Consider the following 26,440-nt stretch of genomic DNA (forward strand, 5'->3'; position numbering starts at 1 on the left):
TGGAACATTTGACAGGATAAATCATATGTTAGTCTATAAAAGAAGTCTCAATAAATTAAAAAATACTAACATCACACTAAATGTGTTCTTTCACCACAGTGGAATAAAATTAGAAGTCAGTAACAGAAAGAAATTTGGGAAATTCACAAATAATGTGGAAATTAAATAATGAATGAGTCAGGGAAATTAGAAAGCACTTTGAAATGAATGAAAATAAAAACAGTATATTAAAACTTACTGGATGAAGCTGAAGCAGTGCTCAGGAAAATTTGTAGCTCTAAATGTCTATATTGAAGACTAGTAACTAAACTTACAGCAAACAGAAGGGAGAAAATGAAAAAGATTAGAGAGGACATAAATACAGAATAGAAAACAAAAGTGAAAATCAATGAAATAAAAAAACTGGTTCTTTGAAAGTATCAACAAAATTGACAGACCTTTAATTAAGCTACACTGATGATGAAAAACCTCAAATTACCTTACAAAAATAAAACAGATAATCAGGGAATACTATGAACAATTATATGCCAGCAAATTATATCACCTAGATAAAATGGAAAAATTCATAGAAAGACACAAAGTACCAAAACTGACTCAGGAAATAAAAAATCCAAATAGACCTATACCAGAAAAGGAGATTGAATCCTTAATCATAAAATTTCCCACAAAGAAAAGCCCAAGACCAGAAGGAGGAGGGAATAGTTTCCAACTCATTCTATGAGGACAATACTGGTTTGTACCAAAACCAGACAAATGTGTCTCAAGAAAACTATGGACTAATATCCCTTACGAGTAGAGATGCACACATCCTCAACACACTGAGTTCAGCAACATGTGAAAGAGACTACACATCATGACCAAGTGAGATTTATTCCTGGAATGTAAAACGGTTTCAACATATGGAAATCAGTCAGTATAATGTACCATATTAACAAAATAAAGGACAAAACCCACATGATCACCTCAGTAGATGCAAGAATAGCATTTGAAAAAATCCAACACACTTTCATGATAAACTTTTCAAAATAGGAATGGAGCCTCCTCAAACTGATAAAGGGCATCTATAAAACATCCACAGTTAGTATATTAATGGTGAAAGATAGAAAGTGTTCCCCCTAAAAGTTCATGAACAAGACAGAGATGTTCGTTGTTCTTCCTATTCAACATTGTGCTGGAGTTCTAGCCAGGGTGATTAGGCAAGAAAAAGAAATAAAAGGTATCCATATTGGAAGTAAGACTGAAAATATTGGAAGATGACATGATCTTGTATGTAGAAAATCCTAAGGAATCCACTGAAAAACTATTAGAGCTAATATGTAAGTTCAGTAAGGTTGCAGTATATAAAATCAGTACATAAAAATCAGTTGTATTTCAATACTATCAACAGATAGTCTGAAAATGAAATTATAAAAATCATTCCATTTACAATAGTATCACAAAGAATGAATTACTTAGGAATAAATTTAACAAGTTTAAAACTAATACACTGAAAACTACAACTTGATCAAAATAAATTGTAGAAGATACAAATAAATGGGAAGACATTTCATGTTTATAGATTGGAAGAGTTAGTATTGTTAAACTGTTATACCCCTCAAATGATCTACAGATTCAGTGCAATTCCTATTGGAATCAAGCTGCCTTGCTTTTTTTGTTTTCTTTTTTCTTTTTTTACAGATAGTGAAAGTTGATTCTGAAATTCAAAAGAACAACATTGGAGGACTCATACTTAGCAGTTTAAAAAGACACTTAGCAGTTTAAAAAGTTACTATAAACCTACAATAATCAAGATTGCGCAGTAGTGGCATGAGAAAAGACATATAGACCAGTGGAATAAACTTGGGAGTCCAGAAATAAACTCTCATATTTAGTTGTTATTTCTTTAGTAGATCAGTTGATTTTTCAATAAGGTTACCAAAATAGTGTAACAGGGAAAGGGTAGTCTTTTCAATAAATGATGCTGAGATAACTGGATATCCACATATAAAACAATATTGGATCTCTGCCTCTCACCATATACAAAAATGAACTCAAAAGTTGATCAAAGACCTAAAAGTAAGTGCTAACATATAAAAATAGGAGGAAAAAATATAGCTACTGTTTGTGACCTTGGATTAGGCAATAGTTTCTTAGTGACAACATCAAAAGCACAAGCAACTACATAAAATAGATAAATTGGACCTCATTAAAATTAAAATGTGCTTCAGATGATCAAGAAAGGGAAAAGAAAACCACAGAATGGAAGAAAGTATTTGCAAATTATACCTGATAAGGGACTTGTTTCTAGAATATATGTAGGACACCTAAAACTCTAATAAAGAGACAACCCAATTGAAAATGGGCAGCGGGCTTGAATAGATATTTCTCTAAAGAAGATGCACAAATGGCCAAGAAGCACATGGAAAGATGCTAAACATTGTTGGTCATTGGGGAATCAAAATCAAAACCACATGAGATGCCATTTCATGAAACTCACTAGGATAGCTAAAATAATAAAAACATAATAAGCATTAATGAGGATGTGGTAAAATTGAAACCCTCATCACTGGTGGGATTGTTAAAAGGGACAGCTATTATTTGGGAAAAGTGTTTGGCAGCCTCAGAAAGCTAAGCATTGAGTTACCATATGACGCAGTAATTCCATTCCTAGTTGTATACCCCAAAGAAAAAAAATATATCCACACAAAAACTTATTCATAGCAGCATTATTCATAATAGTTGAAAGTAGAAACAACCCAGATGTCTTATCAACTGATGAATGTATAAATAAAATGTGGTACGTCCTTACAGTGGAGTATTATTCAGCAATAAAAACGAATGGTGTACTGATGGATGCTGACATGAATGAACCTTGAAAACATGCTAAGTGATGAGTAATTGAAGCCTTTAAGACTTATATAATATGCTAGAAAGGATTTAGAGAGTGAGTAGATGAGTAAGCCTACAGGGCTGTAGACAAAACATAGGGAAGAACAACATAGATGGACAGGTAAAGAAAAAAGGCTGACGAGGATGCAATTATGGAGTCAAGGACTTGAGAATGAGTGGTTAATGGTGTTTCCCTCAGAAATGCCACATAAGGATTGTGCTCCATGAACAGAAAGTTGCTGATGATCTTGTCAAAAGCAATGTCAGTCTTGTGTGGGAGTGGGCTAAGTAGATGGAAGTAAAGACAGTATAGACCATTCTTTCAAGAGGTTTGGCTAAGGAGGACAGTAGTCAGAAGAATATGTGGGTTGAGGAAGAACTTTTTCAAAAAAAAATTAAGATAAAAGAGACTTAAGGTTTCTCATGATAATGGGAAATAGGTTGAAAAATGGGAGAGGGAATGATTGATGAAGCAAGACCCCTGAGGAGATGATAGCAAAGACTGCTACTTCATTGTCATTGTGATAGGATGAAAGGAGAAAAGGATGTCTGAGGATGCAGGTTATTGGGTGTAGGACTGGAGAGAAGATTTGAATGTGCATGATAGGAACTCAAGGGAATAGCTACTTACCTTATAGTTTGTTTCCTTAATAAATAAGAAGCCTGGCCTTCTGCTGAGAGGAAGAAAGAGAGAAGGGAGCTTGAGAGCATTTGCTTTTTTTTTTTTTTTTTTTTTTTACAAAATTAGTCAGGGAAAGATTTCCAAATAGCCTGCTTTGAGAGCTTAGTTGAGATTAGACACCCAGAATTGATAATGCCCATAATAGAGGTTGATGCGTTGTTTTTTTCTTTTGCAGCACTTAGCAGCTCAGTTTTTGGAATATGAATTGAAGTGACCCAAGGTTACCTTTTTGCCAGAGTTGTTGAAGTATGAGGACTATGTTAGAAGAAAGCAAAAACAGAGAAGGGTTGATAAACTAGGAGAAAATCAAGGAGTTGAGGAATTATTCTTTGTGGCTCTAGGTCAGTCTGTCCAATGAAAATTGTTTAATGCATTAATTGGATCTAGGGAGAATTTCTTGATAGGGTCAGAGATTCCTCAAATTAGAGAACACTGTAAATGGTATTAAAGGGAAAGTCTACCTATTTCATATTAGAATGTTAAACATTTCAGGATTTTTGTGTGAAATGTGAAACATCAAAGATTTTTTACTACTTGGACTGGCAGATCTGTGGCTGGTTCTTGATGAAAGAACTGTAGCATATTGAGTCATGGTGAAAAAAGAGTCTCAGTCTGTGCTTGATCAGCCTCTTAAACTGGGTAGTTTGAAGGATTATTGAAGTTGCCAGTGATGTCAGGATGCAGTTTGGAGAGGAAAACTGAGCCAGCTGCCAGTCTTCAGTGAATATAAAGGAAATGGTGACAGAAATGAGAATGGACACAAGGTGATACGGTTAGATGGTATAAGCCTTTTCCATAACTGAGTAGAAGCAGTTGTCTTGAAGTGATAAAGAGATAGAAGAGACTGACTCTAACACATGTAGAACATGGGAGCATCATTAACAATGATAATAACTAACATTTATTGAGGGCTTTCTATGCCAGAGGCACTGCCCCTGTTATAAATGCTTAGTGTGAATTTAATTCATTTGTCTCAGTACCCCTATGAGGCATTGTTACCTTCATTTTACAGATAAAGAAGCTGAGGTAGAGAGAGGTAACATTCCCAAAATGCCATAGAGTTTGCAGGTGGGGGAGCCAGGATTTAAACCTAGACTGATGACTCTGGAACAGATATTTCTACCACTATGTTGTGCCATGAACACTAATGTAATTTGTTCAATATATGTGTATTCAGTGTGTGTTGAATAATTTACATTGTTTATAAGTACCTTAGATGAAAACTGTTCAATAGGATTTCCTGATACTTTCTAATTTGGTGACGATTGTGCTATTATGTATTTTATGTATTACCTGAGAGCAGTGGTTTTTAAAAGTATTCTTTCTGGACTTGAAGCATCAACTGAGATCTTGTTTGAAACAAATTCTTAACCCATATTTGAGAAAGTCTAGGAAAGAAGCCCCTCAGCATAACAAAGCCACATTTTTCTTATGCCAGCTGAAGTTTGAGATCTGCTAAACAAAGTATAGTATGAGTGGGTGTATGAGAGTTTGAATTAGACACATATTGAGATTGTCATTGTTTTTTTTTATCACAGCCTGTGAATTGAAATCTGATGGGGAATTGTTAGCATTGGTATATATTTTGCACAGATGTATTTTGGTATGTTGATGCTCCTGGGCGCAAGTGAGATAGACAAAATATTGGTGAATCACAACTATTGACAACTCAAAATGCATGGTGGTACATCAGTATTATTCTAATTGAATATGCTTAAATTATGTACTATTTGATATCAAAAATAGGTAACACTTACAAGTTTGGAAGGGATAATAAAATAAATATCTATAAATCCAGTCTAAGAACTATGACAAAAGCTGCCTATGTTTTCTGCTCCGATCCTGTCCCTAGCTTCCTACGAAAAGTGATCCACTGTCACATATGTGTGCAAATTATTACTTTGCTTTTCTAGATTTACATGTTTCCTGAAATAATACATATTATTTAGGTTTGCTTGCCTGTTCTATACAAATAATACAAAATACTCATATGAAAAAATAAAGTCTTTTTTTAAACTTTCTTTATTCATATAATGTTCCATTTCTGTACATTCATGTAGCTGTATAATTCATCCTCATTGATAATTATTGTATCTCACAATTCATTTATTCTCCTTTGAATGAAGATTTGAGTTGCTTTCAGTATTTGTTTTTGTTGTATTGTTTGCTATTACAAACCAATGATGCCAGAAACCACTTACATATGTCTTGTGGCATGTAGATGTAAGCATTTCTGTAGAATTTACACCTTGGAGTAGAATTGCTGTGTCTTTGGGTGTTTTTCAACTTTACCAGGTTTTGCCAAAGTTATACCAACAGATCTTCTATCAGTTGCTTTATATCTTCATGAACACTTGGTGATGTTTTATAATAATGTTTAGCAATCTCGAGTGTCAAGTGATGTCTCATTGTGGCCTTAATTTTCATTTTCCTGATTAATGAGGTCGACTCCCTTTCCATGTTAGCTATTACTGTTTTATCTTCTATGGAATGCCCTTCTTGTCTTTATCCTACTTTTTATCTATTGCCTTTCCTTACTGATATGTGAGTACTTCAGCTATTCTGTGTATTATTCACTCTTTATGTTTTAAGTATCCTTCCAGTTTGGATTTTCACTTTCTGTGTGGCATCTTTGAAAGAACAAAAATTCTAAATTTTAGTGGAGTTACTCTTTTTGTTTTAGCATTTTTTATGTCTTTCTAAACAAATCTTACTCTGCTCAGGGATCATAAAGGTATTTTTCTTTAAAGATTTAAACTGTTCACTTTATTAGTTTTCAAACCATCTGAAATTGACTTTTCTGTATGATGACATAGTAGATATCCAGTTTCATTTTTTCTCCCACATGGATAATTATTTGACCCAGCACCATTTATTGAATGGTCTTTTTCCCAGTGGTCTGCAATAACATCTCTATCATATCAAGTTTGCATATATATTTGGGTTTATTTGAGGCTCTCTTTAATAAATTTACTATGTGCTTCAATCTATATATACTTTATCTTATATCTTCAAAACTTACTGATTTTTTAAAATTACAGCTAAACATGTTTAGTAACTAGTGGTAGTAACTATTCATACATAGTGCTCCAATTTCCCAAATTGTCTTTAGTTTGTTTTTTTTATTGAATATAGTTGCTATACAACTATACTCAGTATTGGTTTCAAGTATACATCACAGTGGTTCAACAGCTATACACATTACAAATCCTCACCCCAACTAATGCAGTTACTGTCAACATAGAAGTTACAGAACCATTAGCTATATTCTCCCATGCTGTACTATACCATTTGTGTAACCAACATCCAATATGATTGAGACTTATGTGCCCCTTTATCCCTCTCACCTCCCTACCTGCACACCCCAAACCCTCCACCATGGTAACCACCAGTCACATCTCAGTGTCTATTGCTGTTTTGCTCATTTTGTTTTGTTTTGTTTTTAGAGTCCACAAATAAGTGAAGTCATATGGTCTTTGTCTTTCTCCACCTGGCTTATTTTGTTTAGTGTAATACCCTCTAGGTCCATCCGTGTGTTGTAAATGGCAGGACTTCTTTCTTTTCTTTCTTTTTTTTTGGTATCATTAATCTACAATTACATGAGGAACATTATGTTTACTAGACTCCCCCCATCACCAAGTCCCCTCCACAAACCCCATTATAGCCACTGTCCCATCAGTATAGTAAATGCTGTAGAGTCACTACTTGTCTTCTTTGTATCGCACAGCCCTCCCTGTGTGCCCCCACACACATTATACATGCTAATCGTAATGTCCCCTTTCTCCCCCACCCCCTTATCCCTCCCTTTCCCCCTTCCCACCTATCCTCCCCAGTCCCTTTCCCTTTGTTAACTGTTAGTCCATTCTTGGGTTCTGTGATTCTGCTGGAATGCTGCAATAAACATAGGAGTGCGCATGTCTTTTTCAAACTGAGTTGCTGCATTCTTTAGGGTAAATTCCTAGAAGTGGAATTCCTGGGTCAAATGGTATTTCTATTTTGAGCTTTTTGAGGAACCTCCATACTGCTTTTCACAATGGTTGAACTAGTTTACATTCCCACCAGCAGTGCAGAAGGGTTCCCCCTTTCTCCACATCATCACCAACATTTGTTGTTGTTTGTCTTTTGGATGGTGGCGATCCTTACTGGTTTGAGGTGATATCTCATTGTGGTTTTAATTTGCATTTCTCTGATGACTAACCATGTGGAGCATCTTTTCATGTGTCTGTTGGCCATCTGAATTTCTTCTTTGGCCATTTTTTGGTCTGTTCAGCTCCTTTGCCCATTTTTTAATTGGATTATTTGCTTTTTGTTTGTTGAGGTGCGTGAGCTCTTTATATATTTTGGATGTCAACCCTTTATTGGATCTGTCATTTATGAATATATTCTCCCATACTGGAGGATGCCTTTTTGTTCTATTGGTGGTGTCCTTTGCTGTACAGAAGCTTTTCAGCTTGACATAGTCCCACTTGTTCATTTTTGCTTTTGTTTCCCTTGCCCGGGGACATGTTTATGTCCAAGAGATTTTTGCTTATGTTTTTTTCTAAGAGTGTTATGGTTTCATGAGTTACATTCAGGTCTTTGATCCATTTCAAATTTACTTTTGTATATGGGGTTAGACAATGATCCAGTTTCATTCTCTTACATGTAACTGTCCAGTTTTGCCAACACCAGCTGTTGAAGAGGCTGTCATTTCCCCATTGTATGTCCATGGCTCCTTTATCATATATTAATTGACCATATATGTTTGGGTTAATGTCTGGAGACTCTATTTTGTTACACTGGTCTGTGGCTCTGTTCTTGTGCCAGTACCAAATTGTCTTGATTACTGTGGTTTTGTAGTAGAGCTTGAAGTTGGGAAGTGAGATGCCCCCTGCTTTTTTCTTCCTTCTCAGGATTGCTTTGGCTATTTGGGAATCTTTTGTGGTTCCATATGAATTTTAAAACGATTTGTTCCAGTTCATTGAAGAATGTTGTTGGCATTTTGATAGGCATTGCATTGAATCTGTAGATTGCTTTAGGCAGGATGTCCATTTTGATGATATTAATTCTTCTTAGCCAAGAGCATGGAATGAGTTTCCATTTGTTAGTGTCCTCTTTAATTTCTCTTAAGAGTGTCTTGTTGTTTTCAGGGTATAGGTCTTTCACTTCCTTGGTTAGGTTTATTCCTAGGTATTCTTTTTCATGCAATTGTGAATGGAATTGTTTTCCTGATTTCTCTTTCTGTTAGTTCATCATTAGTGTATAGGAAAGCAACAGATTTCTATGTATTAATTTTGTATCCTGCAACTTTGCTGAATTCAAATATTCTAGTAGTTTTGGAATGGAGTCTTTAGATTTCTTTTTTTTTTTAAGGCTGAATTTTGTATATGTACCATATCTTCTTTATTCATTCATCTGTTGATGGACACTGGTTGCTTCCATATCTTGGCTGTTATAAATAGTGTGGCAGTAAACATAGGGGTCTATATATCTTTTTGAATCAGGAATTTTGTTTTCTTAGATAAATCCCTACAAGTGGAATTACTGGGTCATATTGTATTTGTTTTTGGTTCTTTGAGGAACTTCCAGACTGCCTTCAGCAGTTGCTGCACCAATTTATGCTCCCACCAACACTTGTTATTCTTGTCTTTTAGATAGTGGGCCATTCTAACTGGTGTGAGGTGATAACTCATTGTGATTTCAGTTTGCATTTCCCTGATGATTAGCAATGTGGAACATCTTTTCATGTACCTATTGACCATCTGTATTTCTTATTTGGAAAAATGTCTGTTCAGATCTTCCTCCCATTTGTTAATCAGGTTGTTTCTTTGGTGTAGAGGTATATGAGTTCTTTGTCTATTTTGGACAATAATTCCTTATCAGATAAATCATTTACAAATATATTCTCCCATACTGTAGGTTGCCTTTTTGTTCTGCTGATGGTGTTCTTTGCTTAACAGAAGCTTCTTAGTTTTATGTAGTCCCACTTTTTCCTTTTTTATTTTGTTTCACTTGCCTGAGGAGATGTGTCCAGGAAAAAAACCGCTCATGGTTATGTTCAAGAGATTTTTGCCTATGTTTCTTCTAAGAGATTTATGATTTCATGTCTTATATTTATTTCTTTAATATATTTTGAGTTTACTTTTATGTATGAGGTAACACATTAATCCAGTTTCATTCTCTTGTGTGTGTCTCCAGTTCCAAACACACTTTATGGAAGAGACTGTCTTATCCCCATTGTATATTCATGGCTCCTTTATCATATATTAATTGCATGGGTTTATATGTGCATGGGTTTATATCTGGGCTCTATTCTGTTCCAGTGATCTATGGAACTGTTCTTGTTTCAGTACCAAATTATTTTGATTGCCATAGCTTTGTAGTATAACTTGAAGTCAGGGAGCTTAATACCCCCAGCTTCATTCTTCTTTCTCAGGATTGCTTTGGCTATTCATGGTCTTTAGTGATTCCTTACAAATTTTAGGATTATTTGCTGTAGTTGATTGAAAAATGCCAATGATATTTTGGTAGGCATTGCTTTGAATCTGTAAATTGCTTTGTGCAGGATGGCAATTTTGACAATATTAATTATTCCTATCCATGACCATGGGATAAATTTCCATTTATTTGTGTTCCCATTAATTTCTCTCATCAGTGTCTTATTGTTTTCAGAGTACAAATCTTTCCCCTCCTTGGTTAGATTTCTTCCTGGGTAATTTGTTCTTTTTAATGTAATTGTGAATGGAGTTATTTTCCTGACATATTTCTGCTAGTTCATTGTTCGTATATCAGAATGCAACAGATTTCTGTATATTTTCTTTCCTGCAACTTTTCTGAATCCAGTTATTAGTTGTAATAGTTTTTTGGTGGAGTCTTTAGAGTTCTCTAAATATAATATCATGGCTTCTGCAGATAGGGTTTTACTTCTTCCTTACCAATTTGGATGCCTTTTATCTCTTTATTCTTGTTGATTGCTGTGGCTAGGACTTCCAATACTATGATGAATAAAAGTGGTGAGAGTGTACATCCTTGTCTTGCTCCTGATTGTAGAGGAAAAGCTTTTAGCTTTTTTGCATTGAGTATAATGTTAATGGTGGGTTTGTCATATATGGCCTTTATTATGCTGAGATAGATACATAGTCTCTGTACCCATTTTGTTGAGAGTGTTGACCATGAATGGATGTTGAATTTTGTCAAGTGCTTTTTCAGCATCTGTTGATATGATCATGCAGTTTTTATACTTTTTGTTAATGTAGTATATCACACTGATTGATTTGTGACTATTGTACCATTCTTGCAACCCTGGAATAAATCCTACTTGGTGGTGATGGATGATTCCTTGATGCAGTTTTTTAATTCGGTTTGCTAACATTTTATCAAGGATTTTTGCATCTATGTTCATCAGGGTTGTTCATCTGTAATTTTCTTTTTTTGAAGTGTCTTTGTCTGACTTTGGTTTTAGAGTGATGATGAGTGGAAGTATTCCCTCTTCTACTTTTCAAAATATTTTAAGAAGGGTGGGATTATTCTTTAAATGTTTGGTAGTATTCAGCTGTGAAGCCATCTGCTCCCTGGACTTTTGTTTATTGGGAGTTTTTTTGATTACCAGTTCAATATCATTATTGGTAATTGGTCTGTTCAGATTCTGTTTCTTCCTGGGTCTGTCTTGGAAGATTGTACTTTTCTATCAATTTGTCAATTTCTTCTAAGTTGTGACATTTATTGGCATATAATTTTTCATAGAATTCTTTAATAATTATTTGTATTTCTATGGTGTCAATATTTAACTATTCCATTTTTGTTTCAGATTTTGTGTCCTCTTTTTTTCTTGATAAATCTGAATGTAGGATTGTCTTTTTTATTTTCTCAAAGAACCAGCTCTTGGCGTCATTGATTTTTTTTTTCTATTGTTTTATCTTCTCATCTTTATTTCTGCTCTGATCTTTATTATGTCCCTCCTTCTACTAATGTTGGGATTCATTTGTTCTTTGTTTAGTTTCTTTAGGTGTGAGTTTGGACTATTTATTTGGGATTGTTCTTCTTTCTTGAGGTAAGCTGTACTGCTGTGTACTTTCCTCCTAGAACGTTTTCTGGTGCCCCACAAATTTTGAACTGTTGTACATTTGTTTTCATTTGTGTCCATGTATTTCTGGATTTCTTCTTTGATTTGTATGTTGGTCATTGATTATTTAGAAGCATGTTGTTTAGCCTTGATGTGTTTCTGGATTTTTCTGGGTATTTTTGTGCATATGTGTAATTTATTTCTAGTTTCACGACATTGTGATCTGAAAAGATCCTTGATACAATTTCAATCTTTTTAAATTTACTGAGGCTCTTTTTGTGTCCTAATATGTGATCTCTGGAGAGCATTCCATGTGGACTTGAGAAAAATGTATGCTTTTAGGGTGGAGTGTTCTGTAGATATCTGTTAAGTATCTTAACCTATTGTGTGGTCCAGTGCCTCTATTTCCTTATTTACTTTCTGTCTGGTTGATCTGTCCATATATGTAAGCAGAATGTTAATCTCCTAATATGATTGAGTTGCAGTCTGTTTCTCCATTAAGTCTGTTAGTATTTGTTTTACATATTTAGGTGCTTCTGTGCTGGGTGCATAGATATTTATAATGGTTATATCCCCATGTTGGACCAATCCCTTTATCACTATGTAATGTCCTTCTTTGTCACTTGTTACTTTCTTTGTTCTAAAGTCAATTTTATCTGATACAAGTACTGCTACTCCTGCTTTTTTCTTCCTGTGATTTGCATGAAATATCTTTTTATTCTTTCACTTTCAGTTTATATGTGTCTTTAGGTGAAATGAGTCTCTTATAGGCAGCATATAGATTGGTCTTGATTCTTCATTCTGCTACCCTGTGTGTTTTAATTGGTGCTTTCAGTCTATTTACATTTAAGGTAGTTATTGCTAGGTGAGTACTTATTGCCATTTTATTGTTTTTTTGATTGTGTAGTTCCTCTCTGTTCCCTTCTTTCTCTCTTACACTCTTCTGTTGTTACATAATGATCTTTGGTGTTGTGATTGAAATTCTTTTTAAAAATTTTTGTGTATCTGTTATAGGCTCTAGGTTTGTGGTTGCCATAAGGTTCATAGCTAGTTTCCTAAATATGTAACAGGCTATATTAAGTTGATGGCTGCTCTGTTTCAAACACAGTCTAAAAGTAATTTTTTTTTCCTCTTCCACACTTTATGTATGAGATGTCATAATCTGCATTTTTTGTGTATCCCTCAATTGATTTTGAATATAGTTTATTTTACGGCTTTGGTTTTTTTGTTTTGTTTTAACTTCATACTTGCTTAGTAAATAATTGGTCTGCTGTCTACTGTGGGCTAATTTATTTTATTTTTATTTTGATATCATTAATGTACAATTCCTTGCACAACGTTATGGTTACTAGGCTCCCCCCTATTTCAAGTCCCCACCACATACCCCATTACAGTCACTGTCCATCAGCATAGTAAGATGCTATAGAATCATTACTTGTCTTCTCTGTATATACTGCCTTTCCCATATCCTCCACCCCCGTTACATTATGTGTGCTAATCGTAATGCCCCGTTTTCCCTCTTATCCCTCTCTTCCATCCTCCCCAGCCCCTTTCCCTTTGGTGACTGTTAGTCCTTTCTTGGGTTCTGTGAGTCAGCTGCTGTTTGGTTCCTTCAGTTTTTTCTTTGTTCTTATACTCCACAGATGAGTGAAATCATTTGATACTTGTCTTTCTCCACCTGGCTTATTTCATTGAGCATAATACCCTCTAGCACCATCCATGTTGTTGCAAATGGTGGGATCTGTTTTCTTCCTATGGCTGAATAATATTCCATTGCATATATGTACCACATCTTCTTTATCCATTCATCTACTGATGGACACTTAGGTCGCTTCCATTTCTTGGCTATTGTATATAGTGCTGCGGTAAGCATAAGAGTGCATATGTCCTTTTCAAACTGGGCTCTTGCATTCTTAGGGTAAATTCCTAGCAGTGGAATTCCTGGGCCAAATGGTATTTGTATTTTGAGGAACCTCCGTATTGCTTTCCACAATGGTTGAACTATTTTACATTCCCACCAGCAGTGTAGGAGAGTTCCCCTTTCTCCACATCATCGCCAGCATTTGTTGTTGTTTGTCTATTGAATGTTGGCCATCCTAACTGGTGTGAGGTGATATCTCCTTGTGGTTTTAATTTGCATTTCTCTGATGATTAGGAATGTAGAGCATCTTTTCATGTGTCTGTTAGCCATCTGAATTTCTTCTTTGGAGATTCAGCTCTTCAACCTGTGTCTGTTCAGCTCTTCAACCATTTTTTAATTGGCTTCTTTGCATTTTGTTTGTTGAGGTGCATGAGCTCTTTATATAATTTGGATGTCAACCCTTTGTTCGATATGCCATTTATGAATATATTCTCCTGTAGTGGAGGATGTCTTTTTGTTCTACTGATGGTATCCTTTGCTGTACAGAAACTTTTTAGTTTGATATAGTTCCACTTGTTCATTTTTGCTTTTGTTTTCCTTGCCTTGGGAGACATGTTCATGAAGAAGTTGCTCATGTTTATGTTCAAGAGATTTTTGCCTATATTATTTTCTAAGAGTTTTATGGTTTCATGACTTACATTCAGGTCTTTGATCCATTTTGAGTTTACTTTTGGTATGGGGTTAGACAATAATCCAGTTTCATTCTCTTACATGTAGGTGTCCAGTTTTGCCAACACCAGCTGTTGAAGAGGCTGTCATTTCCCCATTGTTTATCCATGGCTCCCTTATCGTATATTAATTGACCATATATGCTTGGGTTTATATCTGGACTCTCTATTCTGTTCCACTGGCCTATGGGTCTGTTCTTGTGCCAGTACTAAGTAGTCTTGATTACTGTGTCTTTGTAGTAGAGCTTTAAGTCAGGGAACGTAATTCCGCCTGCTTTATTCTTCCTTCTCAGGAATGCTTTGGCTATTTGGGGTCTTTTGTCAGTTGTGTGCTTATTTTGGATGAAAATTGTTTAGGCTTAAGAACATTTCCATCTCCTCTTTTAGAAGTCCTTTAAAATACTCTATAAGGTGATTTGGAGGTGGTGAATTATTTCAACTTTTGTTTATCTGGGAAACTTTTAATCTCTTATTCAATTCATTCAATTCTGAGTGATAACCTTGCTAGGTAGAGGATTCTTGGTTGAAAGTCCTTCTGATTCAATACATTAAATATTTCAGACCACTCCTTTCTGGCCTGAAGGTTTCTGCTGAGAAGTCTGATAGCCTGATGAGTTTGCCCTTGTAAGTAATTTTTTTTCTGTTCTTTCAGTACCATCTCCTTATCCTTAAACTTTGTCATTTTAATTATTATGTGCCTTGGTTTGTCTTCTTGGGATTCCTTTTGTTAGGGGCTTTCTGCAATTCCAGGACCTGTTTCTTTGCCCTGATTGGACAAGTATTCATCAATTATTTCTTCAAAGGGACTTTCTACCTCTTTGTCTCTCTGTTCCCCTTCTGGTACCCTTATTATGCAAATATTGTTTCATTTAGAGTTGTCACACAGCTCTCTTAGCATGCTGTCATTTCTAGAAATTCTTTTTTCTCTGTTCCTCAGCTTGGCTGTTTTCCTATTCTCTAGTTTCCATCTCATGGACTTTCTCCTCTACTTGCAGCAATCTATTGTTCATTCCCTCCATTGTATTTTTCATTTCAGTTACTGTATTTTTCAGCTCTGAGTGGCTCTTTTTAAAATCTTCTATTAAAGTTCTCACTAAGAAAATCAATTCTTTTCCACAGGTCACTGAGCATATTTATGATTGTTACTTTGAAGTCTTTAGCAAGAAGATTGATGATCTCTGTTTCATTTAGCACTCTCAGTGGTGTCTTATCCTGTTCCTTTGTTTGGAGTATATTCCTCTGCCTCATTTTGTCAAGGTTTCTGTGTTTCTTCCTTTTATTAGATAGATCAGCCATGCCTCCTTGTCTAAAGAATAATGGCTATATGAAGAAGGCATCCTATGGTGCCCAGAAGTTCAAGACTCTTTGTTCATCAGTGCCTGGATCTCCTTTGCCATGGAGCCACAGTTGCTCTTGGTAGGCTGTGGGCTGGGCTCCCTTTTTGCCTGTCTGCCAACAGTGGCAGGTCTCAGTCTGCTGTGGCTGACCACTCACCTTATCAGGCACCTTGTGAGCCACACCAAGATATTTCCGTGGGGAATGTTTTGGTGGGGCCACTCTTTGTCCGGTGACAGCAATGGTGGCACTGCTGGGCTGATGGGGTGAGTAGGGTGGGTGCACAGAGGAGCTCCTTGAGGCTGAGCTGCCAGGGAGTGGCTATAGTGTTTGGGGCTGGCTGCTGTGAGTGTCTGCCAGTTGGGCAGAGGATGGCTGAGGAATCATTGCCCATTGACCACCTGCCCTTTGTCCTGTGGAGAGAGTTCTATCCAACCCCCTCCCCTCTGGCACCCTTCCCACTGCTGGTAAATGTTTCAGACTGTCTCCTCTGTGTTGGATCGCAGTAGGACCTATGGAGCATCCCTGCCCTCCCCTGGTGACAGTAGTCTCAGTCTCCCAGAGTGCTCCAACTCTCCATGGTGACCAGCCCCATTAATCACCAAAGCCCAATGCAGTATCCAGCCCACTTGTATTCTCAGACTCAATTACCAGGGCCAGTTATGCAAGATTCCTGCACACTTACCCCTTCCCAGCTCTTTTCCTCTCACTCTTGCTTATGGGCTGGGATTGGGTGAGAGCTGGGGTCCTGATCAATGGAGGCTTTCCCACTGTACCTTTCTCTGTGTGGTCTCTTCTCTTCTTCACTCAGCCTTTTTTCTTAGTGTGTAGTTGCGATATGATATCGTTCAACAGTAATCCACATTATGAAGTTATCATATATTTAGTTACCACTGGCCACCATACAAAGTTGTTAACAATATTATTAATCATATTCCATATGCTGAGCTTGCATATCCTTGTTTCTTTCCTTTATAACTGAAAGTTTGTAACTTTTAATCCCCTTCTCCAATTTTAGCCATCTGCGGAGCCCTCCAGCCCCCCACCCACTTTCCTCTGGCAACCACATGATTGCTCTTTGCTTCTGTCCTGTGTTTTGTTCATTTGTCCTGTCACCTAGATTCCACATATAAAGTGAAACTACAGAGCACCTGCCCTTCCTTCTCTGACCCATCTCATCCAGCACTGTATCCTCTAGGTCCATCCATGCTGTCACAAATGGCAATATTTCATTATTTGTGGCTGAGTAATATTCCTCTGTGTGTGTGTGTGTGTGTGTGTTTTTACACAAGATGTGATATATATCACATTTTTCTTATTCATTCATCTGTTGATGGTTGCCCAGGCTGCCTCCATATCCCTGCCATTACAAACAATTCTGCAGTGAACTTAGAGGTACACACATCCCCCAAAATTAGTGCTCCTGTTCTTGGACAGAAACCCAGAGTGGAATTTCTGGCTGGCATGGTAGCTGCACTTTCAATTCCCTGAGGAACCTTCACACTGGCCACACTACCCTGCATTTCCCCCAACAGTAGATGAGAGCACCCCCCCCCACATACACACACATCCTTGTCAACAACTGTCATCTCTTGTCCATCACTAGTAGTACCTACAGTGTTCAGATTTCCCCAATTGTCTTATATGTCACACACGTGTGCATGTGTATAAAATACATTTAGTTTGTTTAGCTCACTATCTCAATAAAGTCCATTTATTGTGATGATGTCCCTTAAATCTCTTTTTCTATAGCCTCCTACTCTACCAAGCCATTCCTCTCCTCTTTTTTTTGCATGTTGCTTGTTGTTTAACATTAGAGAAATAGGTTTATTCTGGATTTTCCTGGTTGCAATCCCATAGTGTTTAGTATGTCCTTCTATCTCTGTCTTTCCGTTAAATCAGATATAGAGGCTTGATAATGATTTATTACTTATTAATTTGCCAAGACTGATTTATAGGTGGTTTATATACTTACTTCTTTTAATTTTATTGAGGTATAATTCACATACCATACAATTTATTCATTTAAAGTGTACTCAGTGCTTTCTAGTATATTGATAGAGTTGTGCAACTATCACCCCAGTTAATTTTAGGATTATTTTCATCACCACAAAAATGAAAAACATTTTCCCCTTTAGTAGTCATTCTCCATTCCTCCATCGTCCTCATACATCCTTCTCCTCCAGATCTAAGCAACAACTTACCTACTTTCTATATGTAGGTTTACCTGTTCAGAGCATTCATATAAATGTAATCATTTAGTATATGGCTTTTTGTGACTGGTTTCTTTCACTTAGTGTATTTTCAAGGTTCTTGCATGTTATTAGTATGCGTCAGTATTTCAGTTCTTGCTCAATGATATTCCATTGTATGGATATACCACATCCATTCATCAGTTGATGGACATTAGGTTGTTTCCACTTTTTGGCTATTGTGGGTAGTGTCACTATGAACCTGCATATGTGCTTTCATATATATTGGGTATATGCCTAGGAGTAGAATTGCTGGATCATATGGTAACTCAAATGTTAACTTCTGAGGAACTGCCAGGCTGTTGTCCAAAGTGGCTGTACCATTTTACAGTCCCACTGGCAGTATATGAGAGTTCCAGTTCCTCCACAGCCTTATCAGTACTTATCTTTTTAATTTTATCCATCCTAGAGTATGTCTCATTGTGCTTTTGATTTGCATTTCTCTGATAGCTAATTATGTTGAGCATCTTTTCATGGATTTATTAACCATTTTCTATTTTCTTTAGAGAACTGTCTATTCAGATCCTTTGCCTATTTAAAAATTGTCTGCTTCTTATTGAATTTTAAGAATCCATTGTACATCCTAGCTGCAAGTTCCTTATCAGGTATATGATTTGCAGATATTTTGTCCCATTCTGTGGGTTGGCTTTTTACTTTCTTTGGGTATTATATATTTCTATTAAGGTGGTATATAATGTCAGGCTATCTCTTTCTGTGTATGTACATGCAACCAATGATAATCATTGCCTACATCACTAATTTATTAACTGTTGTAAAGTGGTGGTATTTGATTTCTATTATTTCTTCTTTACTAGAATTCTGAGTTCAAAGTTGATGTTCTTTAAGCACATTGAAAATATCATTTCACACCACTGGATCATTTCATAATGTATCTAAGTCAAGTCATCATACTGTTTACCTTTAACTTATACAGTGCTGTCAATTATATATCAATAAAGCCAGAAAAAAAAGGAAAAAAGAAAATAATAACTTCCAAAATCATCCTCTATATATATATATATATAATTTCACTGCCTGTGACTTCCATTGAGTTTCAGAAATCAACTTTGTCATGAATACCTTAAAACATGGATATCCAGTTGGTAGCAATCTTGAGTATCAACACAATACAGCTAAGTGTTTTTTTGTTCCAGTTACAGTTTTATAGCTTTATCACTACCTGAGAGAGCAGTATTGTATCCTTAGTCTCCTACCTCCTTCTCCCCAAATAAAATTTATACATTTACTTCAGTTTGTATACTTAGAAAAACAGTAGCCAAGGAAGAAGTATATAAAAATCTGTGGCAGAGGGTTTTTTTTTAACAGGCTTATTGAGGTATAGTTTATATACCATACAATTCATTAATTGTTAGTGTAAACTTTTTGATTTTTAGTTTTTGCAGTTGTGAACCCATCACCTCAGTCCAGTTTTACAATACTTCTATCAGTCACCCCAAATTCTGTCCTACTCTGAAATTGTTTATTTTTATTATACAGATTGTTAACCTGGGGTTGACAGAGGCTTTTGATGACTCTAGAACCAAATTGTCAACAACACGTGTTCTGTAAGGCCTGTGTCTTCAAAAGGCAAAATTTTAGTTAATTGTCAATTATACAAATCAGTCAAAATCAGAACCACTGAGTATATCTTACTGAAGGGAATCTAAATTCTTACTATGATTGAAAAGCTTTACGAAAGAAAGAATGTGGGAAGGTGCTGTTTAAAAAAATAAAAATTAAAACAGTATAATATGTTCATAAAGCTATAGGCCTATAAAATAGAATAATTCATAAGGCCTACCTATAGAAATTTCTTAAAGTCAGTTTTCAGTCTTGCTTTTTAAAGATAATTGCTTTTCTCTGGGTGTCTTTAATATTTACTTTTTTCCTTTGCTGCTCTGCAGTTTTACTGTGATACCTTTTAATTCTCCCACTGGAGTTTTTTGGGCTTCTTGAATCTGTGGTTCATTGTTTTTCACCAGTTCTGGAAAATTCTCAGCTACTTTCTCCTCAAGTGTTGCTTTTGTGCAATGCCTCTGTTACCTTTCTGGAACCCAAATAAACACTATTTTGTAACTTGTTACTGTGTCCTCTTACATTTCTTACCTTTCTGTATTTATCTGTATTTATAATCTTTGCACTTTCTATATTTCAAAATTGATATTTTTTTCTGGCCTGCCTTGCAATTCATTGAATCTTTCTTACACTACAGTAGTCTGCTCTTATCCACAGTTTCAGTTTCTGTGGTTTCAGTTGCTCACAGTCAACTGTGGTCTGGAAGCAGGTAGATGATTCTCCTTCTGACATACTGTCTGGTCGGTAGTAGTCTAAAACTATGTCACAGTGCCGATGTCATTCACCTTAGTTCATCTCATCACAGAGGCATTTTATTTATGTAAAATCATCATTATCATAAGGGTAAGTATGATTCAATATTTTGAGAAGACCACATTCACATAACTTTCTTACAGTCTATTATAATTCTATTTTATTACTAGTTATTAGTCCCATACTCTAATTTCTAAATTAAGTTTTATCATAGGCATGTATGTATAGGAAAAAGCATAGTATATAATATATAAGGTTCAATACTATATGCAGTTTAAGTTTCAGACATCTGTTAGGGGCCTTGGACTGTATCCCCCATGGATACTATACATCAAATCTACTATAAAGTTATTAATTTGGGTTATAGTACAGTATTTCAACAATTATTTTTCAGATTTCAAAGTTCTGTTTGTTCCTTCCTACCCCCCCTCCACCCCAAATTTGGTCATTTCTAATACTTTCTTCCAGCTTGCAGGTATTTTTAAGTCCATTTTCCTATTCCTTAAATATTTGCTATAGTTGTTTTATATTTTATGATATAATGCTAGTATTCTAATTCCAAGGGTGGGTGGGCCTGCGTTCTTCTTACTTGTTACCAATGTACTTTGTAGTGTGGTCTATTTTCTTGTACATTGGTGACTTTTACTTAATCCTGAGAGCCAAATGGAACTGCTTTTCTGCAGAGAAGTTCTGAGAATCAGTCCATTTTGGCCTCTTGAGGTTTCTATCTAAATGAGAAGCCTTAAGGTTTAGTTTTCTGGCCCTTCATCAGAGTCCAGAACTTAATTTCTTCTATTCCCTGTGTGAAATAGATTATTATCTTCATACTTCCTTGTCACACATTTACCTTTTTGACTTTCCCGTTAGGTTTATCTTTACTGGCTCCTCCACTTCTTACTATGTAAATGAGTTTAGCAATGGATTGAAAGTTATCTTTTTTGTTATAGCTAAGATCTAGTTTAAATGAAACAGCGGAAATCTCTGAGGTCTTCCAGAAGTGACGTACACTGTTTTTGTTAAGAAAGAGGTATGATCTTTAAAATATAAGGACTTAAAAAAAAATTCACACAATACCATTTTCACTTTCCCTTCCCCCAGCATATACACAAACTCAACCCTAACAGTAACTCCTTTAAAATGACCAATGTATCCAAGTCATTGTTCAAATTTCCAAGTAGTTCATATATTATATTTTTTAAGTTTGGATCAATATCCAGATAAAGGTCTTTATCCTATTGTGATAGAGATTGAGTTTGAAGTGTCTTTTTAAATGTATAATCCCATATCTTTTTTTTCCATATTTTTTTAATTAAAGGTAGGTTCATAAAGTCTCTCATAGTCTGGATTTTGCCACTTAGGTCATTTAACTTGTTTACCTGTTCTCTGTGTTTCCTGTAAATTCATAGTTAAATCTGGACTTTTACAGATTCAGCTTACTTGAGGTAGAGAGCATAAGAGTGCATTGTATCTGATGGTTTTCTCTTCCATCAGAAGGCACATAGGATCTCGTCTCTCTGTAATGTTGACAGCCATTGAGGAACATTGCCTAAATCTGTTATTCACTATGAACTGTGAAGTGCTGATATCTTTTCCTTCTTTATTAGCTAGAATACCATTTTAAGGAGAAACTTTCTTCCTTTATAATTACTTAGGTTACCCCATAATAAAATGTATTTAGGTAGAGCCAGAATGTGTGTTTGATTCTATTTATCACCTTTCAAAACAATGAGATGGTTCATTAGCACCTTCTAATGATGACCAATTAATTTTTTCCATATCTTGAATTCATGGATTGAGTCATATATATGTTTCAGTTCATATAGTTATTATTGTTATTAATACTCTATACCATCCTTGACCAGTTGGAGCCCCTTTAAGTTGGCTCCTGAGTATTTTTGACAGATCTGGCAACTGTAAGTAGATAGATCTATGAATTTTTTTTAAAAAGAGGTATTATGCATATATTAATATTTCCTATTTAAATTCAGGACTACAGGGTTTTACTAAGCCTCTTCTCTTATACATCTATACCTCTTTTGTCCTAGGCTGAAATTCTTGGTTCTCTCTAATACCAGAAATGATGAAATTAGAACATTTCCTGTTCTAAATAGACATACAACAGTCTCAGAATAATAATCTCAGCACTACAGCCAGTAATGGGATTACTAAAAACAGTTTAGAATTTTCTTTGTACTTCCCTTCTCTATTGGGTTTACTGGGAATACACAAGTTACACTGTTCAAAAGTTAAGTGGGATAGTGTGACTATATCGTCAACTTTATGCACACATAGGTTATTATTTTTCTTTTAGGGATTGCTTGTCTTTTATTAAACTACTTTTATCATGCATGTACGTGATTCATTTCATATGGTACTAAACTCCAATTTAGCCTTGTTTCCTTCAGCTCCTTACCATATTTCTTCCCTATTCCTATATATTTGTGTGTGACCAAGTTCTGTGTGATCTATTTATTCTCTTAGTATATGTTTGGTGTTTTGGAAGATTTGTATTTTTATTACAGTGGTTAGCTTTATTGAATCCCTTATCTTTTAGTTACTATCTAAGCTACTATTGATTCCCTGTTATGTGCATATATGATATTGGTTGTAACCTCATCTCCTCCTCAGCATCTGATGTGAAGTATATCCTTATTAAAAAACATTTATTTATTTATTTATTTTGATTTGCTATCATTAATGTACAATTACATGAACAACATTATGGTTACTAGACTCCCCGTATTACCAAGTCCCCACCGCATACCCCATTACAGTCACTGTCCGTCAGCGGAGCAAGATGTGACAGTATCATTACTTGTCTTCTCTGTGTTAAACTGTGTTCCCCGTGTCCCCCACCGCACATTATACGTGCTAATCGTAATGTGCCTTTTTCCCTTTATCCCTCCCTTCCCACCCATCATCCCCAGTCCCTTTCCCTTTGGTGACTGTTAGTCCATTCTTAGGTTCTGTGAATCTGCTGCTATTTTGTTCCTTCAGTTTTTTCTTTGTTCTTATACTTCACAGATGAGTGAAATCATTTGATACTTGTCTTTCTATGCCTGGCTTATTTCATTGAGCATAATACCCTCTTGCTCCATCCATGTTGTTGCAAATGGTGGGATTTGTTTTCTTCTTATGGCTGAATTCTGTTCTGTGTATGTACCACATCATCTTTATCCATTCATCTACTGATGGACACTTAGGTTGCTTCCATTTCTTGGCTACTGTAAATAGTGCTGCAATAAACATAGGGGTGCATATGTCTTTTTCAAACTGGGCTCCTGCATTCTTAGGGTAAATTTCTAGAAGTGGAATTCCTGGGTCAAATTGTATTTGTATTTTGAGTTTTTTGAGGAACCTCCATACTGCTTTCCACAATGGTTGAACTATTTTACATTCCCACCAGCAGTGTAGGAGGGTTCCCCTTTCTCCACATCATCGCCAACATTTGTTGTTGTTTGTCTGTTGGATGTTGGCCATCCTAACTGGTGTGGGTGATACGTCATTGTGGTTTTAATTTGCATTTCTCTGATGATTAGGAAGGTCAGGCATCTTTTCATGTGCCTGTTGGCCATCTGAATTTCTCTTTTGATAAAGTGTCTGTTCAGCTCCTCTGCCCTTTTTTAATCAGCTTATATGTTTTTTGTTTGTTGAGGTGAATGAGTTCTTTATATAATATGGATGTCAACCCTTATCGGATATGTCATTTACGAATATATTCTCCGATACTGTAGGATATCTTTTTGTTCTACTGATGTTGTCCTTTGCTGTACAGAAGCTTTTTAGATTGATTCAGTCTTGCTTTAGTTTACCTTGCTTGGGGAGATATGTTCATGAAGAAGTCACTTATGTTTATGTCCAAGAGATTTTTGCCTATGTTTTTTTCAAAGAGTTTTATGGTTTCATGACTTACATTCAGATCTTTGATCCATTTCATGTTTACTTTTGTGTATGGTATTAGACAGTATTCCAGTTTCATTCTCTTGCATGTAGCTGTCCAGTTTTGCCAACACCAGGTGGTGAAGAGGCTGTTGTTTCCCCATTGTATATATCCATGGCTCCTTTATCATATATGAATTGACCTTATATGCTTGGGTTTATATCTGGGCTCTCTAGTCTATTCCATTGGTCTGTGGGTCTGTTCTTGTGCCAGTACCAAATAGTCTTGATTACTGTGGCTTTGTAGTAGAGCTTGAAGTCAGGGAGCTTAATGCCCCCTACTTTATTCTTCCTTCTCAGGATTGCTTTGACTGTTCGAGGTCTTTTGTAGTTCCATATGAATTTTAGGACTATTTTCTCTAGTTTGTTGAAGAATGCTGTTGGTATTTTGCATTGAATCTGTATTTTGCTTTAGGCTGGATGTCCATTTTGACAATATTAAATTCTTCCTATCCATGAGTGCGAGATGTGTTTCCATTTATTGGTATACTCTTTAATTCCTCTCATGAGTGTCTTTAGTTTTCAGAGTATAAGTCTTTCACTTCCTTGGTTATGTTTATTCCTAGGTATTTTATTCTTTTTGATGCAATTGTGAATGGAATTGTTTTCCTGATTTCTCTTTCTGCTAGTTCATTGTTAGTGTATAGGAATGCAACAGATTTCCATCTATTAATTTTGTATCCCACAACTTTGCTGAATTCAGATATTAGATCTAGTAGCGTTGGAATGGATATGTTAGGGTTTTTTATATACAATATCATGTCATCTGCAAGCAGGGACAGTTTGACTTCTTCCTTACCAACATGGATGCCTTTTATTTCTTTGTGTTGTCTCATTGCGTGGCTGGGATCTCCAGAACTATGTTGAATAAAAAGTGGGGAAAGTGGGCATCCTTGTCTTCTTCCCAATCTTAGAGGAAAAGGTTTCAGCCTCTCGCTGTTTAGTATAATGTTGAGTGTGGGTTTGTCATATATGGCCTTTATTATGTTGAGGTACTTGCCCTCTATACCCATTTTATTGAGCATTTTTATCATGAATGGATGTTGAATTTTGTCAAAAGCTTTTTCAGCATCTATGGAAAAGATCGTGTGGTTTTTGTCCTTCATTTTATTGATGTCATGGATGATGTTGATGGATTTTCGAATGTTGTACCATCCTTGCATCCCTGTGAGGAATCCCACTCTATCATGATGGATAATCTTTTTGATGTATTTTTGAATTTGGTTTCCTAATATTTTGTGGAGTATTTTTGCATCTATGTTTATCAGGGATATTGGTCGGTAATTTTCTTTTTTTGTGGTGTCTTTGTCTGGTTTTGGTATTAGCGTGATATTGGCCTTGTAGAGTGAGTTTGGAAGTATTCCCTCTGCTTCTACTTTTTGGAAAACTTTAAGGATGGGTATTACTTCTTCAGCCAATGTTTGATAAATTCGACAGTGAAACCGTCTGGGGCAGGTATTTTGTTCTTAGGTAGTTTTTTGATTACCAGTTCAATTTCCTTGCTGGTAATTGGTCTACTCAGATTTCTGTTTCTTCCTGGGTCATCTTTGGAAGGTTGTATTTTTTCTAGAAAGTTGTCCATTTCTTGTAGGTTATCCAGTTTGTTACCATATAATTTTTCACAGTATTCTCTAATAATTCTTTGTATTTCTGTGGTGTCCATAGTGGTTTTTCCTTTCTCATTTCTGATTGTGTATATGTGTATAGACTCTTCTTTTTTTCTTGATAAGTCTGGCTAACGGTTTATCTGTTTTGTTCATTTTCTCAAGGAACCACCTCCTGCTTTCATTGATTCTTTCTATTATTTTATTCTCAATTTTATTTATTTCTGCTCTAATCTTTATTATGTCCCCTCTTCTACTGACTTTGGGTCTCATTTGTTCTTCTTTTTCTAGTTTCGTTAATTGTGAGTTTAGACAGTTCATATGGGATTGTTCTTCTTTCCTGAGGTAGGCCTGTATTGCAATATAGTTCCCTCTTAGCATGGCCTTTGCTGCATCTCACACGTTTTGCAGTGTTGAATTATTGTTGTCATTTGTCTCCATGTATTTCTTGATCTGTTTTTATTTGGTCATTGATCCATTGATTATTTGGGAGCATATTATTAAGCCTTCATGTGTTTGTGGACTTTTTCATTTTCTATGTGTGATTTATTTCTAGTTTCATACCTTTGAAAACTATGAAAAGCTGGTTGGTACAATTTCAATCTTGTTTAATTTACTGAGGCTCTTTTTGTATCCTAGTATATGATCTATTCTTGAAAATGTTCCATGTGCACTTGAGAAGAATGTGTATCGTGTTGCTTTCGGATGGAGTGTTCTGTCGATGTCTGTCAGGTCCATCTGTTCTAGTATGTTGTTCAGTGCCTCTGTCTCTTGTTTTTTGTCTGGTTGATCTGTCCTTTGG

At 35.7% G+C, this 26,440-nt stretch overlaps 1 protein-coding gene across 1 annotated transcript in view; it reads left to right on the plus strand.

The window, feature by feature from the left end:
- Positions 1-26,440, plus strand: part of KPNA3 (karyopherin subunit alpha 3) — a 117,519-nt gene that overhangs the window by 18,313 nt on the left and 72,766 nt on the right. The gene's annotated exons all lie outside the window — the stretch shown is intronic.

The sequence above is a fragment of the Manis javanica genome, chromosome 9 (assembly GCF_040802235.1).
Source record: "Manis javanica isolate MJ-LG chromosome 9, MJ_LKY, whole genome shotgun sequence".
Classification (NCBI taxonomy): Eukaryota; Metazoa; Chordata; class Mammalia; order Pholidota; family Manidae; genus Manis; species Manis javanica.